Raw genomic sequence first — 16699 nt, 5'->3', positions numbered from 1 at the left:
AAAGCATCCTGCTCAAATGAGTTGTTCGTTATTTCTATTTCCCACCTTCAGAGAAATCTCATCTCATATAGTTAAGGATTGGCAAGCTAAGCTTGAGAAGTGTCAGGAAACATGTCAAAGTACTCCTGAGCATCCTTTGTGTGGCTCAGATTCATATCTATATGCAGAACACATGCATGCATGCACAGGAGAGAAGCAGCTGAGCTTTGATTATCCAAACTGCTGCTGACAGCTCTTTTTGCCAAGTCCTCAGAGGCTTCAGTGGGTAAAACCCCTTGAAGCAACATGGTCTGAAGGGTAAAAGATGGAGCCTTAGCCTGTCTGCCCTGTGACACAGCTTCTCTGTGAGCACTAGCTGACTCTTGCCAGACTACAGCCAGGGCAGAGCTGTTACTGGAGTGCTGAGTCTTTCCATGAATTAAGACCAAATCCCACCTGTTGCCTTGACTGCTCTGTTAACAACTATGGATGGGTTGGTCCTTGAAAAGTAAGATTTTGCTTTGTGAGTAAATCCTGCAAAATCAGCTCTTGAGGCTATGGTTAACTGGTCTGAAATTATGATTATTTCTATTTCACAACAGACCTCACATGTTATTTATTTCTGGTATGTGAAAATTTAAACTTTGGCTGCACAAAGAGTTGGAGATCTGCAGGAAACACTCAAAAAAGATGAGGCCTTTTATAGACAAACTTTTCAGATTAACTAAATCAGTCTGTCTGCTAACTTGCTGTTCTCACCATCTTGAGCACAGAAGCGTCTTTTACATGGATGAGCTGAACTGCACCAAGGAGCAGCAGACTCTGAGACTCTATATATTCCCTATGAGCCTTGGATAAGAAAACCCAGACAGAAATAGGTGAGGTGACAGAAGACAGAAAAAGAGGGAAAGTATAACAGATAAAATGTTTTTAAAGTCTTGCAGCCACACGAGCTTGGCAGTTTTGGTTTATCTGAGTTTTCTAACTACCTCGATAGCACTTGTAATAATTTACTGAAGCTCTTATACAAGGTAAAGCCATGTGGGTGGGCTCTAGACATACTACAGGGGATGCAGACTGCCTTACAAGAAGCTGAGTGCTATTGAAAGCATTCACAGTAATTTTACCTCAAGTCTCATGGAATTCAGGACTCAAGTGGTCTTTTTGAGTAGTACTTCACAAGTCTGGATCTGAGCACTGGGATTGTAGCACTCCCTCAGCCTGCACAGAGGTCTCAAGAGAGCACTGATCATGGCTTTGTAACCCATCCAGTGCTGAATCAAGATCCCCACCAAACTTTATTTCAGATCAGCCCAGATTCTCTCTTTCCTTACCAGCAGCTCTGCTGTGGTGCTTGTGGCAAGTGTGGCTACAGGATCCTTAAAAACAATCCTGATGCATTCCTGCTCAGTTTACACAAACCTTTCCATTTCCACTGCAGGTTGAAACATCTCTCCTTTAGGATGTAGTTGTTGGTCATGTCTGCACTTTGCTGTTTATGTTTACAATTGGTTGCTAAGGGCTGTTACTGCTTTTGCCAAAGATACTGTCTTTCACTGCTTATTTAGCCTTCCCTGGAAACTTCTGAGAAGATGAGCTGTCACAGAGAAGCACAAGGCCGAATGGCAGATCATTTTCTTTAATGTCAAACACCCAGATATTACAGAAATGTGATTATGTAAGGTCCTCATGTCAAGTCTAAATCAGAATACATATTTATATCCCAGCTAGCACTCTGGAATCCACAGGTTTGATTGGTGCTTCCATACAATTCTTTGAGAGTCTACAGATGTTACATATACAGGATACACTAATAATAGCAAATACATTAATATTGATAAATTAGAGTTTTGAACTGCAATTTATTCATCCACTACTGGATTTTCTCTTCTAATTGCATTGCAGTGCATTAAGATGATGGAGGAGATTGTCAACACATCATTTGCTCTTTGAAGAGGCACTAATGTAACCAGTTGCCCTAAAGCAATTCGTTTTAGGGTTATTCTAAATATGTTAGCTTCTCTAACCCTTCAATCTTCCACTGCTCCCTACCAATAACAGTGCTGCCAAGTAGCTGAAAGCAGTGAAGAACCTCACAGATGTCTTTTTGTTCTCCTGAAGAAAAGCTTGCACAGTGTAGTACTGAATGATGACATTAGGTTTCTAGGCAGGGAAATATTACACAACATATTATCTTATATACATAGAGAATGATGTCTGAAACAATGAGGCACATCTCACAAAAGAGTCAGATTTTATCCCTCTTTGGCTGAAATTGCACCCAAAATTTTGGGTGTTGCATTTTTGTCAGAATCCTGGTCAAATTTCGAGTTTTCTAACAAAGAAAAACATGCAATGTTGGCGTCCCAAATCTACAATTAAGGAAAGCACAGTTGTATTCCTAAGTGACTTCTTTGGAAATGAAAACATTTATGTTCAACTGTTGCTTCCATCAAAAATTTCATTTTCAATCATTTCTAACTGTTCCCTGATGCAGCCAAGGTAAATGGTAGGCCTAAACCTCTCTGGACCACAGATAGGAAGAGACTTGGCCAAAGAAAAGTGCAGATTTACTCCAGAGACATTTGTCTCATTCCATTAGGAGCCCAGCTCAAACTCCTATTGCTGGTGCTTTACAGAAGCCCCAAAGGGAGAATGAAGGAATGAATCAAGGCCTTGGGTTTTGGGTGACTCAATTTTTGACAAGAGCTTTTGTACATAGCTGGAAGTGTCCCTGAGGTCACAGCATCAGCAAGTCTTTACAGAAGGCTTTTATCATTAAAAATTAAGATGAATTTCTGTCGAATCTTGGTCTGAATAATCCAACCCTTCAACATTTTGATGTCTTCAACTATAGGATGCCTTGGAAAAACATCTCAAAATACTACTATAAACTGCTGTGAAGGGTCTAGAACAACCTAATGTCTTATTTTGCCTATCTGAGAAAAGCAGTCACCCAGAAAACAGAAAACTTTGATCCTGACCTTATCTAAGACCTTATCAGTTTTGGTTCCACATACTGCACAAAGATACAGATGGTCTGGGGGTCAGTAAGAGGAAGCTGTTCTTACGACCACCAGTTTAACACTGCAGAGAAGCTATAATGACTTTTAGTCCTACCTGATACCAAGACTATTGATTATTTTTGACCCTCAATTTGACCTGACAATAGAAAAAAGTGAGGACTCACTCTCATGCACAACTCTATGCTACTGTTACTATAATTCTGAAATCAAGACAGGCTAAAAGGACCACTTTTATAAAACTGCCACTATAAATTAATTTATTTACTTCTATCAAGCCAAAATGTATTTTTAAAAGCCACAGCATCCCTTAAAAATGTGCTTCATCAGAGCCATTAGTTCAGGGTTTCTAATATTAAACACACAAGTCCCAAGTTCAAAGAAGGGTGTGGGAACCTCTGAGGCAGGATCAACACAATACTTCACAGTCAGGAAGAAGATGCTCTTAACTCCCATCCAGGCCCAATGCATAAGCAGGATCAAAAGGGACACAACCCACCCACACGACATTCTAAGCCTGGAAACCTCCTCTAACAAGAGGTATGTAAAACAGTCCTTCAAAGGAATTGAACAAGTTCAACTGAACAACTGAACACTCTTTTCAAATACACGTTGAGGGGGTGGCCTTGGTTCCACCCTGATGTCACTGCTTGGCCATTAAGTATTCACTGAAGGCCCACGTTCACCCCTGGTGATTCAAACCTGTGGTTTATATCTTCCAGGCTCCCACTGCTATCAGTAACCCCCAGGACAGCTGCAGTGATGGAGACCACCCCCATTCCTACTGAGCAAGAATAAGGCAGGCAGCCTGTGCTTGAAAGACAACAGACACAAATGAGTCTATAACTGAAAGATGTGACCAGTCCTTTGGTGGCTGGTAATCTTGGATTACAAGAAGTGAAATTTGCATCATGTTAATCTATGAAAGGCCTAAAAGCTCAATTTTTCTCCATCGGTACCCTAACCACAACATTACTGGGCAAAAGTGAGATAATTTTGCTTCTACCTAGGTTATCTATAAACATGTTGAAGCAGCTAAACATTCTCATCCCTTCTTCAGTTCAAAAGGAGCAGAAGATACACAGCACTGTTCATGCTGCTTTAATGACATGCCTAAATAGGGACTAAAGTGACTATCAGTAGCCAGGCTAGTCCTGAGAATAAATTCAAGTATAAAGCTTATCCAGTTAAGAGGTTTGCTCTATGTCAGCAATAATAAGAATAAAGAAAGCATGAGATGGAAATATTCCAGAAGGCAAAACCTTCTAGATGGCACTCCTGTCAAGGTAGAGCAACTCTGTGCTGTTAATCTCACCAGCCACTGGAAAAGCACGTACAATACTGTCATTCATAGTTGTGTGATTTCAAGGCTAATTAAGCCTATTCACTGCTTTGAGTCTGCTTAAATACATTAGTGGGATTCTTCTAGCTTCTGCAGCTTGCCAGCACTTTCTGCTCAAACTGTCTCAGAATGTCTCTGGTATATGCAAATTTACACTGAATGAATGGCTATAAATTATAGCAGGATTATTCTGCCATTTGAGACTACATCCATCTGAGATAAGGTCAACAACCTTGTAGGTAAACTAAATCCTCATACCTTAAGAGACCAAATGACAACTGAAAACTCTGTCAAAAGAAGCATTATGGCTTCATTTTGAGTTATTGCATTTGACTGCAATTTTTATCTCTATATATATTGAAAATACAGCTAATTTTCTAGAAGTTAACTATTGATGAGATACTGTGAAATATTATTTTATTAACTGCCTCATTAATGCTCTGAGGCAAATTTATTCTGTATTTGGACTGTTCTGCCATAACTAATTTATATTTCTTAACTTGTTAGGCAATCAGGGGGAGAAGCTCATCTCCAGTGTCATCAAAGAAGATTACGTTCGAGAGCTTTGTTCAGTTAATTATCAGCACAGCTTTGCATTCATTTCCTCGTAAGGTGTTTCACCTAAAGGGCTGACATTTATTTCCTAACAAGCTAGCACCTGAATATGATGGCAGCACGAAGAACACCCTGCAGCAGGAAGGCTGATTTCCTAGTAAGAAGCACTTACCTAGGGCTAACAAAAACCTAGTGGCTTATGCATCACGTGCCAGTGCTGTGGTAAGAGAGTTGTTCAGCCCCTCTGCCTTGGCTCAGACTGTAAATGCCATCACACAATTTTACAGTGCTCTGTGCTCCTCTGTCATGGTACTATGAGGGGCAAATTGGTCCATTGCCATTGTTCCTTACAAAGAATTCAACTGCTGTTTATTGCACCCTACTCCTGAATGCTCAGAGCTGCATTACGCCAGCATTACATATATTATTTGTTAGCTAATAGATTGTTGTTCTGGCTCTCTTGCTGGTGCCAGCAGTGATGCTACTCTTTATAGTTATCCATAGAAGGAACAGGGATATACAACAGCCAGACACCTAAGTCACAGCTGATCTATCATTATGGCTAAATATAGATTTCCTGCATTAGAAACAAATATATTTAAAACCCCACCGATTTTGTGGCCTGAGACTTTTCTTTTATTGTTTCCCTATTGTTCATACCATAATCCATGATGAAGTGTGTTCAAAATAATATTCTTTGTTTTCTGATTATGCAGTTAACATCATCATACATTCATGCTGGTGAGAAAAAGCAGTTTAAGTCACCCATATAAGAAATTTATCTATTAAGAAACTCCATCCCTCCAGACTCGGAAGAACAAATGCATTGCACAGTAAACAAGTGAAAACTTAGGAAGATGCCGATGTGTGACTTGTGCTGAAATTTCTGCACATGCTGTAGCAAGCACCGGGATGGACAAAAGGTGAAATAACCTTTGCTGTCCTTCCAGATTTTGTGAAAAATACAGGCAGGCTTAAGCATAATAGATTTTAAATATCTTGACTGATGCATACCCTCTCTAAGGCTTTTATGGTGTTTAGTGGTCTGGGAAGCTCTACTGGGACTGGCTTTGTACAAAGATAGGAAGCCTCCAAGTCCTGTTCAATAAACAATTCAGTTGTTAAGCTTCTCTGTTCAAATTCTTTTTTAAAGTCATACATATGCATTTCACTTACATTTAATTTGAGCATGACTGAGCAATGTATCTATTATAGCATACAATATGATACCTCTAATTGCATAATAGTGAAGAAAAAATCCAAAATAATGAAATTCTTTCTGTATCTTTTTCGTATAGCCACTGAATTATAGATTAAAAAACATAGGAAGCTATGCAATTGAACAAAAATCTATATTTACAAGAAGATTAAATCTACTCTGTAATGTCCTAAGCAATTTCTTTTCACATTATCCCATAGAACACTGTTGCACATCTTAAAAAACCTCCCCAGGTTAATCCGGGAAATTTTATTTTGGTTTGAAATTAATATTCTTGTTACAAAGTGACTACTAAAATATGAATTAAAACAACACATTCCAAAGATTTATTATAAAATCCAAGAAATCAAATACCCAGTTCCACTACTTCAGCAATAACCACAAGACAAAGATGCCCACTACAGATGGGAAATCATATTTTCTCTTAGGGTGTTCATATCCTGATAAGACTAGAAACAGCAAAACACAACAAAGTAAACTACAGCCTGTTTTTTATCACCCATCCATATTTATAATATTCAGACACCTATTAGGTAAAAAAACCTCATTCCTAAAAATGATAAAACTTACTATAGCAATACTAGACAAACATCTAAAGTCCTTTCAGAGGCAATCATTGCTTAACTCCAAGAGCTATGAGCATTGCTGGGTCAGAAGACATTATGCATATGATGAATTAAGAGAACTGACCCCTGAAAACATGCAAAAATTCACCTCAAAAATGCATGTATGTCTACTCTGATGAAGCTGAAACAGAGTACAACTCTAAGTGCTTTCCTTTCTGGCTCCCATCTCTTTCTGTGGGGAGCAGCAGGTCTGCACTCTGGTAGAGCAGACACCTCCAGGGGGGTCTGCAGTGGAATCCCACCTCACTGACACTTCCAGTCACTGTCCCCTTCACTGGATATCTCAGCTTGCATTCCTCCTCTGAGCTGAGAACAGACAGACCCTCCCCAATGTGTTGCTTATATCATGACAGACAGAGCAAAATGCTGACAGAAACATCCTTCAGCAGATAGCTTTAAATAATACAGCATCATGGAATATATTTTACCTGTGCATGTAGCTACGTGAAGCTCAAGGCAATCACAGAAGATCAAGAGTTTTTTCTAAAAGTGGCAGTAGCAAACTGTTTGGCAAAATCCCAACTGCTGGCAAGAAAGCTATTGCAAATCTTGACCTCTTGCCTTGCTTTGAATGGCAAGCCAGAATTTGCCAATTAACTTTCACTTAGGGAATAAAAAAAGGCTGAGCATGAATAAATATATGTGATATGGCATCGTTAAGGCAATGGGACATTTCAAAATGCTGAAGCAAATGGAAATGTTCAGGCTGAAGCGTGCTGCTCCAAGCAGCACCTCTCCCTCGTCTCGAGCTGAAGATGTTTTACTGCCTGCATACATCTGAATGAGGGCAACCTGCTGAGCTCCAGCAACAGCATCCAGCTGAGAAAGGAGGCAAGAGAAATTCAAACGCTGTGGTGAGAGCCGCCTGCAGAAGAAGTCTTTGGAAAAAAAATACATTATAACAAGCCAGCCGCAAGTTCCACTAATGCTGAGCGAAGTGCGAGTTTATCAGTTGTATCAGATTTATCTGCTGTTTGAACAGAATAGACAGAGGTGCTAAGAACCAGAAATGAACTATTTTTTCTGTACTGCATCTTATCTCTCTGGGAAAGACTTTCAGAGTTTTGCTAGCACATCTTGGTGATCAGAGAACAAACAAATCCCATAAGTGGCATGTACTCACTGACCCTGCTCCCCTGAAAGTTTCTACTAAAACTCCCTGGAGGATCGTGTCCCAGGCTTGGCAGAATGTTCAGTTTTGCAGATCTTATTCAGCCTCTAAGGCTTGGTGCTAGCTCTGTTCTAAGTTGGACAGACTCACCAGCTGAGCAAACTTGAACTCGAGGTGTTTTTAATGCAAAATGTTACCAGACAGGCTTTTCCCCCTCCCAAGCCTCCCCAGTCTCGGTGCTATTCCTCCTCTTCTAAACCAATCCTGGCACCTCCTCAGAGCTACAGGACGGGGTTACTGAAATCCTTTGTTTAGGTGTCCTTTTAATAGCAAGGTCTTGATGACTATGTATTTGCTAAGGAACGTTGTCTCCACCTGATGCTATGGATATCTCCTTTCTTACACAAATAAAGACAAAGTGACAATTTTGGCAGTGTTGCTAGAGAGTCTTATCTGCAATGAATTAAAATGTCTAAGAAACTGCATATATACTATTTATTGTATCTTAATCATTATGTAACTTGAATTGAATGAAGTCCAAATCCTACTATAAATATGGACACTATATACATGGGGTATAAACAAAGGTCTACCTTCACCCAGGCAGAAATTCTGATACAAGAAACACACTGAATGGTTTGTAGAAACCACGTAGCCAGTGAACATGCCTACTCATAAAGACATTTAGGTTTTTAAACTCAGGGGCCAGCGTGCTATCTACCTACAGAAAGCATACATGACAGTATATTTTAGACTACCACAACGCTGCATGCATTTTCTTCTATAGAGGGGATTTTTCAGACCCCGGGTAGATGGGGTAATTCCAACGACAGCCACCGAGGAGGCTGAGGCTTTCTATCATCAGGTTTCCACCAGCACTATTAGAGCATCGGAAACAAATGACGAGCGTTTATCGGTAGAGCTCACCCACGGCAGGAGGGAGAATACTACGAAATGTCATTCCCTCCCTCCCTTTAGCAGCTCTGAAGGAACAAAAACACAAGCCACGGTTTCCAAAGCGCTCCGGGGTGAGGGCTCTGTTTCCGTGCCTCAGACCGGTCCGGGCAGCCGGGGGGAGCCCCGTGTCCGCCCCGCCGATCGCGCCCCCTCCCCGGGGATCGCAGCGCCCGGGGCTCCCGGGGCTCCCCGCGCTCCCGGCGCTTCCCGCTGCCCCGGCAGCCCCAGCAGGGCGGGAGCAGGGCATGACTCGGGCTCTCAAATATACACAAATAAAAGCAAAAGGCAGCCCTCGGAAGCAGAGGGATGCCCTCCCGCTTACCTTGCTCCGCGGACGCTCGGGGCGCCGCCGGGGGCTGCAGGAGGGATTCCCCAGCGCTGGCAGGGGCTGCTCGGGCTTCCCCGGGCACTGCGCGGCCGCCAAAGCCACGGCGAGGGATTTGTTTTGATCGCTCCTTCCCGGGGAGGGTTTTCCTCTACATTCCCAGCTCCACATCACCGCCCCCCCCGGCACGGAGAGGGCTGGGGCTGGAAAAACCACGGCAAAGGCATCTCCCTCCTATCCCCGGAGACGAAAAGCCGCCGGAGCAGCGGCGCGGCGAGCGGCCGGGGTGTCGGGCGGAGGGGGGGGCCGAGGGGGGGATAAGAGCGGAGCCCTCGCTGCCCTCGCCCCGCTGTAATCCCCGGCTGCATGCGAGCCGCCGGCTGCCGGCGCGGCCGCCCGTGTCTGCGGCTGTGCGCGGCGGCGGCGGCGGCGGCGGGGCGGGGGGGCACGGCCGCTCCCGGCCGGGGCACGCGGGGCGCCCCCCGCCCCCGCCCGCCGCGCTCCCGGCTCCGCGCCCGCCCCCGAGCGCGCCCCGCGCTCCCGGCACCGCGCGCTCCCGGCACCGCGCGCTCCCGGCACCGCGCGCTCCCGGCGCTGCCCCGGGCGGGGGCGCGCATCCCCCTCCCCGCGCTACCCCCGCACCAGGGGCGCGCACCCCGCACCCTGCCCGCTGCAGAGACAGCAGCCAGCACAGGCACCGTGCCGGTGACACAGGCGGGGACACACTCACACACACGCATACACAATCCACACAGACCCCCCCGGCAGGGCATGCACCCACTCACACACGCACTCACACTCACACTCACACACACACAATCCACGCTAAGGGCACCCCCTAGGCGGGGGATTCCCCTCTCACACGGGTGAATCCACATTCACATTCCCAGGTATGGGATGCACGCAGCTCTCAGACCTCCCCACACACCGTCCTCCCTGTCAGGGGCTGAGCAGGCACGCACACACAAACACCACAAATACACACGCAGTTCCATGGACTGTCCCCTCGCATCCTTACAGACACACATCACCTTCTCCTGGGCAGTAGTGCATCCACAGCGTCCCTTCCCGGTTTTCCATTCGCAGCCGGGGCAGGGCACGGGCACACAACACACAGTACAGGACTGTACCTGGCCGATGACCGGGCCGCCCCAGCCTTGCTATGGACATGCTGGGGACCTGCCGAGGGCTGAACCCCACAGCAGAAATGCAGTGCCTGGAGAGACAGGGCCCTTCACAGGGCAGGGACTAATGTGTTTCTGTCATCAAGTCTTGGCAAGGTAGCAGGCTGCAATCAAGACCTCAGCTACTCCTGCTGCATCTTGCTGCCTCCCATAGTATTTTATAGCTCTTGATTGTTTTTCCTTAATCATTCCTGATAATGGGAGGAAGTCTCTTTCCTTCATTCAGTAATACCCCACTATATTTCAGGTAGCAGATTAGAAAGCTATTCTCCTTTCCAAGCTCTTCCCTGTTTCTCAGGTTTCATAAGAGTTCATCTGTAACTTTGCCCTCTGCATTGTTGCTGCTCAGGCTTCATCTCATCCTGTAGTTCTGAGAGTCAGCCTTAACTGTTGCACATTTTGCTGCTGGATTGAAGGCTTTCCAAAAAAACTTTTATCAGCTTCATTTTTTTTCTTTTTTTAATTCAAAGACCTCTTAATTCTTTTGAAAGCTATCCAAGAAAGAGATTAGGCAGTATTTGCCACCATGATTTCAATTACAACTCACCAAAAAATAGGTTAAACTTTGGATGCTCATTTACTGTGCTAATTTTCACCCATTTTATGTAGTTCATCATCCACTGTCTTGGGGACATATAAATGTATGATTTCTTAAAAAAGTTTGCCCACCTTCTCCCAGCCTACCTGAAGAAGTTTTCTGAATGGCAACCACAGCAGTAGTCTTAGTGCTGAGTTCAAGGCTAGTTTTCTATGAAAAGCTCCAGCAGAATGTACTTTGAAACCTGGACATCTGTGGCATAGGCATCCATGCCTATGCTGCTCAGCCTAGATTTACCCTTATGGTCAGTCAGGGAAATTCTCTTCCATATCTTACATGTGATAAACAAAGCTCCATAGCAACCCATTCCTCTCCTCAGCTACTCCCCAGCTGAAATGTCGGTGTCTATGTATTTTATATATTCCACCCCTTGTGTGTACATGTGTCTACATGTCTCATTACTGATTTTTGAATGCACTGATCAGTTTCAGCTGAGCAAAACTCTCAAAGACAAATTACAAGTTCAAGAAAAAGAAGGCAGGTGGATGAAGAAGCTAACTACATAGCTCTGTAGATATGCCAGAGCATGGCAAAGGTGACATCAGGAGTTCATGTGTTGTCACATACCTCCAAATCTGCATGTACCTGGGACATCAGTTAGAAAAGTTAACTGGATTGTCTGTCTTCTTAGCCAGTGTAGTTCAGTAAAACCCATGAGACAGAGCTGTAGGAAAATGGAGTTCATTCCTTCAGATTCTCATTAAATAAAAGGTTCTGAGGAGCTCCAGTTCCCCTCTACTGCTTTTCATGATGCAGTGAGTGGTTTTAAAGCACACTGTGTTTTCTTCAGATTTTATTACTTGATTTTTCATTTTTGATAAAGCAAGACTGTCTTATCTCCCTCCCATACACACACCCCCAGACACTAATAAGTCTTGCTTATTGGGAAAACTGACAGAAAGTGCAGTTCATAGGTGAGTTCCTGCAGTTCGTTGGCTACACTGGTATGCATGCTGTGTAGACACTGCTCCAGAATAAGCAACTGATCTGCTTTCAAGAAGGAGAAGTTATTCTGGAATAGAAAGCTCCTTATTTTGCTAGTATGTCCACAGTAAAGGTAACTTTATTCTGGGAAATTATTTTTGCACATAGAGATACATTATTTTTTGCCTAGACACATGTTTACACCACTAAGTCTTTGTTATTCAATTTTCCTTAATGAACAAATACTAGCAGTTCTTGGCTCACTCTTTTTTTAGGCTTGGGGCTTTTATGTTTATGAACACTCATTTGCTCTTACACCAGCATGCTTGGATATTGAAGGGAAGCCTTTGTTGGTTTTCTAGTTACCAGAAATAAAATCCAAAATATATGGCCATGCTGATGAACAGTGTCTTTCAGACCATGTGGGAAAGTTTTCCTTTAGAGGAATTTAGTCTCAGTTGGTCAGATACTGAGAAGAAAAAAACAGCTTTAGTGAAAGAGAAATCTCTTTTTTACCAAGATTTCTGCTGCAGGAATTTTGTTTTTCCTCCTCATTACAACGATGTTCTTCAGAATACATTTCATCCATCAAGGCCATCCTTGAAACATCCTGGTCCTCTTCCTTCTCACTTAAAACCTGATTTGCATGGATGAGCCTGCTAGGTCTCTGTGAGGCTTCCTCAACACCTCACTTCAGTAAGAGGAGATGCTGTTTAGAGGAAGGGTAGAGAAAGATGGGCAGACATTTGGAAAAATAGAGTTAAATCTTGATATGTCCAGGAGGATAATTCAAAATCACAGTCTAACTGTTTCAAGAAATAATTGTCTTCTCCACTGACCATTTTGGCCATATCAGTGAACTCATGACCCACTCATTTGCTTCCTTTTGAAGGCAGAAGAGTGGGTTTATGTTTGTCAGGGCCTTGAAGGCACAATCAGGACTGCTGCCCCTGATCCACTTTCACTGAAGACTTCCCAATCCCTGTCTATAGTCCAGGACTCCATTTCAGCTCAACACAAGGCTTTCAGTCCCTGCCTCAGAGACACTTCCCTGTGGAGAAGGGAATAATCTACTTATAGACTGGCTTAATGGCTTTTCCTTACTTGTAGGAGCAGAAACTACATTAAGCACCAACAACAGTAGGACTGCTGTAATCAGCATCAAAGTTGGTCTGCCTAAATAAATGGTTGATCATTTTCCTGAGTGTAATCATCTAAGTTATTGCAGTGCTGAAATATAATGTCAGATGGCTTTGAAATGTATAATAATTTCCCAGTAGTCTGTCTAAGAAATGGCAAAAAAAGGTTCTAGGAGAAGAGTGAACCCCACCCCACTGCCCTTTGTATCACCCAAGACTTGCAGAAAAAGTAAGTCAAACAAAGGCAGCTTCTTGGCCAAGTCCAATATTGTCTGGAAATAAATCACATTGGGAATAGCATCTGGGAGTATCATAACCCACCACAGTTCAGACCAAGTATTGTCGGGATTAGGGATTTCCTGATTATTGGAACAGCTTTCCATATTTCCTGTTTAGTTGTTGCAGATTGTTTTGCTTTTTTTCCCCCTCTTTTTAAAAATTTTGGTTTCCTTTATCATATTTCTCTAACTCAAAATAATATGTTTTCTATTCTTGTTACCACAGATTAGGCTTTGACACAATTTTTCCAAGTCTTGGATTCTAGAGGTGCTCCTGGAAGTGTTTTCAGTCCTTCCACAGGATGCAATGGGACAGCACTAGTGTTTAAAGGCTGCCTTGTGGACACATCCAGGAATGATATGCTGCTGCACACAGGGACAACTGTGGCAGCTTTTCTCTCTCTAGGGCATTAAATGGAAACTCACAGAGCTGGGCATCACAAAACCAGCATGGAGCTGAGCAAGAGCAAAGCCAGGAAGGACAGATCATGGGAGATATGCCATTTTTCAAATAAACCATAACTTGGATGCGTTCAAGGGTAGTTTTCTGTCTGTTTATAAAAATTGATTCATTGTTCCTTTCTTCTCTAGGTGGATTTTTTGTTGTTGTTTATCTGTTTGGGGTTTTTTGTTTGTTTTTTTGTTGGCTTTGGGAGGTTATTTTTGTTTAGGCATCTTCACATATGCAGAAGTCAAATAGATAAGGTTTACTGGTTGGGTTTTATGGCAAGCAAGCAAGATGTCTGCTGAGTGGCTCCTGGAGCTCCACACTGCACCATTTATGTTCAAGGATGTAAGGCTCTCCTTCATGTAACCTAAGATAATGATGATTTCCACGAAGTCAAAAGTCTTTTTTCAGCCTTCTAGAGTAAACTATTGTAGTTTGCATTTTTGTTTTTTAAAAAAATCCATATTTGGTAATGCAATTTTCATATTTTAATTTTTTTATTAACATGAGCTGAATGCTAATCCTGTCTGATAATTAAAATGTTATCTGGTGTTATTCACAGACCTTTAAATTGAGATCCCTTGTTTTAGCCCTATATAAGATCACAACCTGAGAAATAAGCTTTTTTCATGAATCTCAGGGACAGTGCATCCCAGGTATAAAAATGATCTAGTATTGCTTTCTAGAAGTAGCAGTAGTTTGATCCAAGTTGATGACAACTGAACAGTCTTAAAAAACCCAATCCTGTCACTACAAAGAGCTGGCACTTGCTGGTTATATTACATAGGGGATGCTTATAGCCAAAGCTATATTTAGCATGAGGCTTGTTTAGGTGATCCGATATTACCTGCCAACTTTGAACTCTGCAATGAAAAAATACATTTCCTTAAATACTGTGTCTGAGGAGATGGCTCTCATGCCTTCCTCTGCCTCTTCCACAGTCCCTCACTGCTGCAGTGCACACCTTCTCCCCATCCCTGTCGAGACAGAGCCCCACAAGGGGGGTTCTGCATTCCCAGGAGGGCTGTTACAAAAGACATCCTTTCCAAGTACCTTTGAGGGTTTGCAGTACCTGGGATTTATGTACTAGGCAGAAATTTTTCTCCCTTTCCCCAGTGTGGTGAAACAGTAGAAAAAAAATATTCGAGGTTTATGTTTTGGATTATTTCTGCTCTATGTCAAAAATGATTTAATGATGGATTAATTAAAAGTCATCTGTCACAATAGTTTAGGCATAAGCAGAAGATCTTCTTGGCACAGGTCAAAGCTGAAGGAAAACAGCAAGGATGGAAGATGTTCAACAGCAGATCAGAATAAGCAGCTAAATATCTCTATTAGTAAGGGAGAATGCAACATCTAGGAGCAGAGGATTTTGCCATGGGAAGATGCCAGTTGCAGAGAGAGGAGGATGAGATTGTGATAAGCTGTGAGAGGTATAAAGCTTCTAGTTATAAGGGCACTCCCCTGCAGCTGAGTAGAAAAGGATGGAGACTCTGAGCAGAGAGATAGGCTAGGCATGTGGGAAGAGAGCTTCCTCCATACCTTGATCTCTAACAACATCTTGGGGGAGCTGCAGGGAGATGAATTTTCCTGAAAGACAGTTTGGGGGCATTCCCTGAGCAGGGCAGTTCTGCAGGTACCAGGCACTGAGCTGTGCTGAGTGCACTGAGCTGCCTTTGGGATGGGAACTGGGAAGTCATCTTCCCAGAGATTGGACTGGAACTGTTGTCAGCACATCTGATAAACTTGTACTGCAGTTAAATATGATAAATTACATGTGGATACTTTGTTTAAAACTTACTATATTCACAAGTGGAGTGTTAGGCCTTGGAGCTCTCATTCACATCATTATTTTTCATTTTCAACATTTTCCCCAGGGATTAAATCTCAGGACTAGAATGCAGAAAACCTGTAGACATTTCCTCTTTTAATGAAATATCTTGATATCACCAGCAAACCCTGAGCAAATAATAAGCCCATATTTCTCCAGCTGTGAATAACACATGACATAGAACTGTGCTCTGTTCCTGACTTGCAGCTCAAAACAACAAGCAAGCTAAAAAAACCCCTCAGATTGCTTTCAACTATTTTTCAGGCATTAGATAAGCTTGGGAATTTTGTTTTTGTTTTTGTTTTGTTTTGTTTTCCTCGTACGGGATTGTAGACAAATCTGATAGAGTAATAAGTTACCCTAATTGCTTTTTTTTTCCTTTAGCATTCACCCCAAGAGTTCCCTGCAGCCTCTTTATCCTTTGTAATGTCTGGAAGAGAGTACTGCTATGATGTGTAAATGGAACACTGAGCCCAAGTGGAACCTCCTTGAAGACAAACAATAATGAAGCTGTTGCCAGGTAATGGTTTCAATTTGTAAACTCTTTTTGGCAAAGAATTGTCTTTTTTCTTAAAGCCATCTGAAAAACAGAGTTTTCTGCTCATGAGGACTCCTGCTTTTTCTAACCATGGATGGCAGCATCTCAGCTAAAAAGAATGCCAGCTTCCTGGACAGGCTGCAGATTAATTCAATGGTGAAGGGTGAGCCCTGCCTGGGACACATTTGCAGTGAGCCCATGTAAGTTTTTTCAGGCTTCAAACCTAAGGTGTATGAGTTCAAAAATTTGGGGAGGGGGGCTTTCACTGGATTCCACTTCACTGCTGAAAAACTGGAGGAAGGCCCAGTCTAGGTGGGCCTTCCAGAGAGAGACAAAGCAGATTGCTTGTGGCATGGCAAGCCAGGCTCCTGAGCAGCTTTGGTGGTCTTTGATGAAGTGGTCCTTGAAACAAAACAAGGTCCCTGGTTCCATGGCATCTGCCAGGGAATGGAGTTGGTTTGAAGCTCAGCTAAAAAAAAAATAAATTAGAGAAATCCACCAAACCAAAGGAAATATAAGTAAGTATCTTGATGCTAACACACTGGCTTTGCTACAACTTTTCAAGAGCTCTGTGTTCAGAACTAGCTTCAGAAATATCAACCAGTAAGTGACCAACTTTTGG

At 42.9% G+C, this 16699-nt stretch overlaps 1 protein-coding gene across 1 annotated transcript in view; it reads right to left on the bottom strand.

Moving 5' to 3' along the window:
- Positions 1–9549, bottom strand: part of KCNB2 (potassium voltage-gated channel subfamily B member 2) — a 174659-nt gene extending 165110 nt beyond the window's left edge. The window contains exon 1 of the mRNA XM_079300913.1: positions 9135–9549. The gene's annotated coding sequence lies outside the window, so the exon portion shown is untranslated. The remainder of the gene's footprint in view (positions 1–9134) is intronic.
- Between the last annotated feature and the right edge of the window lie 7150 nt (positions 9550–16699).

Source organism: Erithacus rubecula (assembly GCF_903797595.1).
Source record: "Erithacus rubecula genome assembly, chromosome: 3".
In the NCBI taxonomy this organism is placed as follows: Eukaryota; Metazoa; Chordata; class Aves; order Passeriformes; family Muscicapidae; genus Erithacus; species Erithacus rubecula.
The sequence above is the reverse complement of the archived record's forward strand: the minus strand, read 5'-3'. Positions and strand labels throughout refer to the sequence as shown.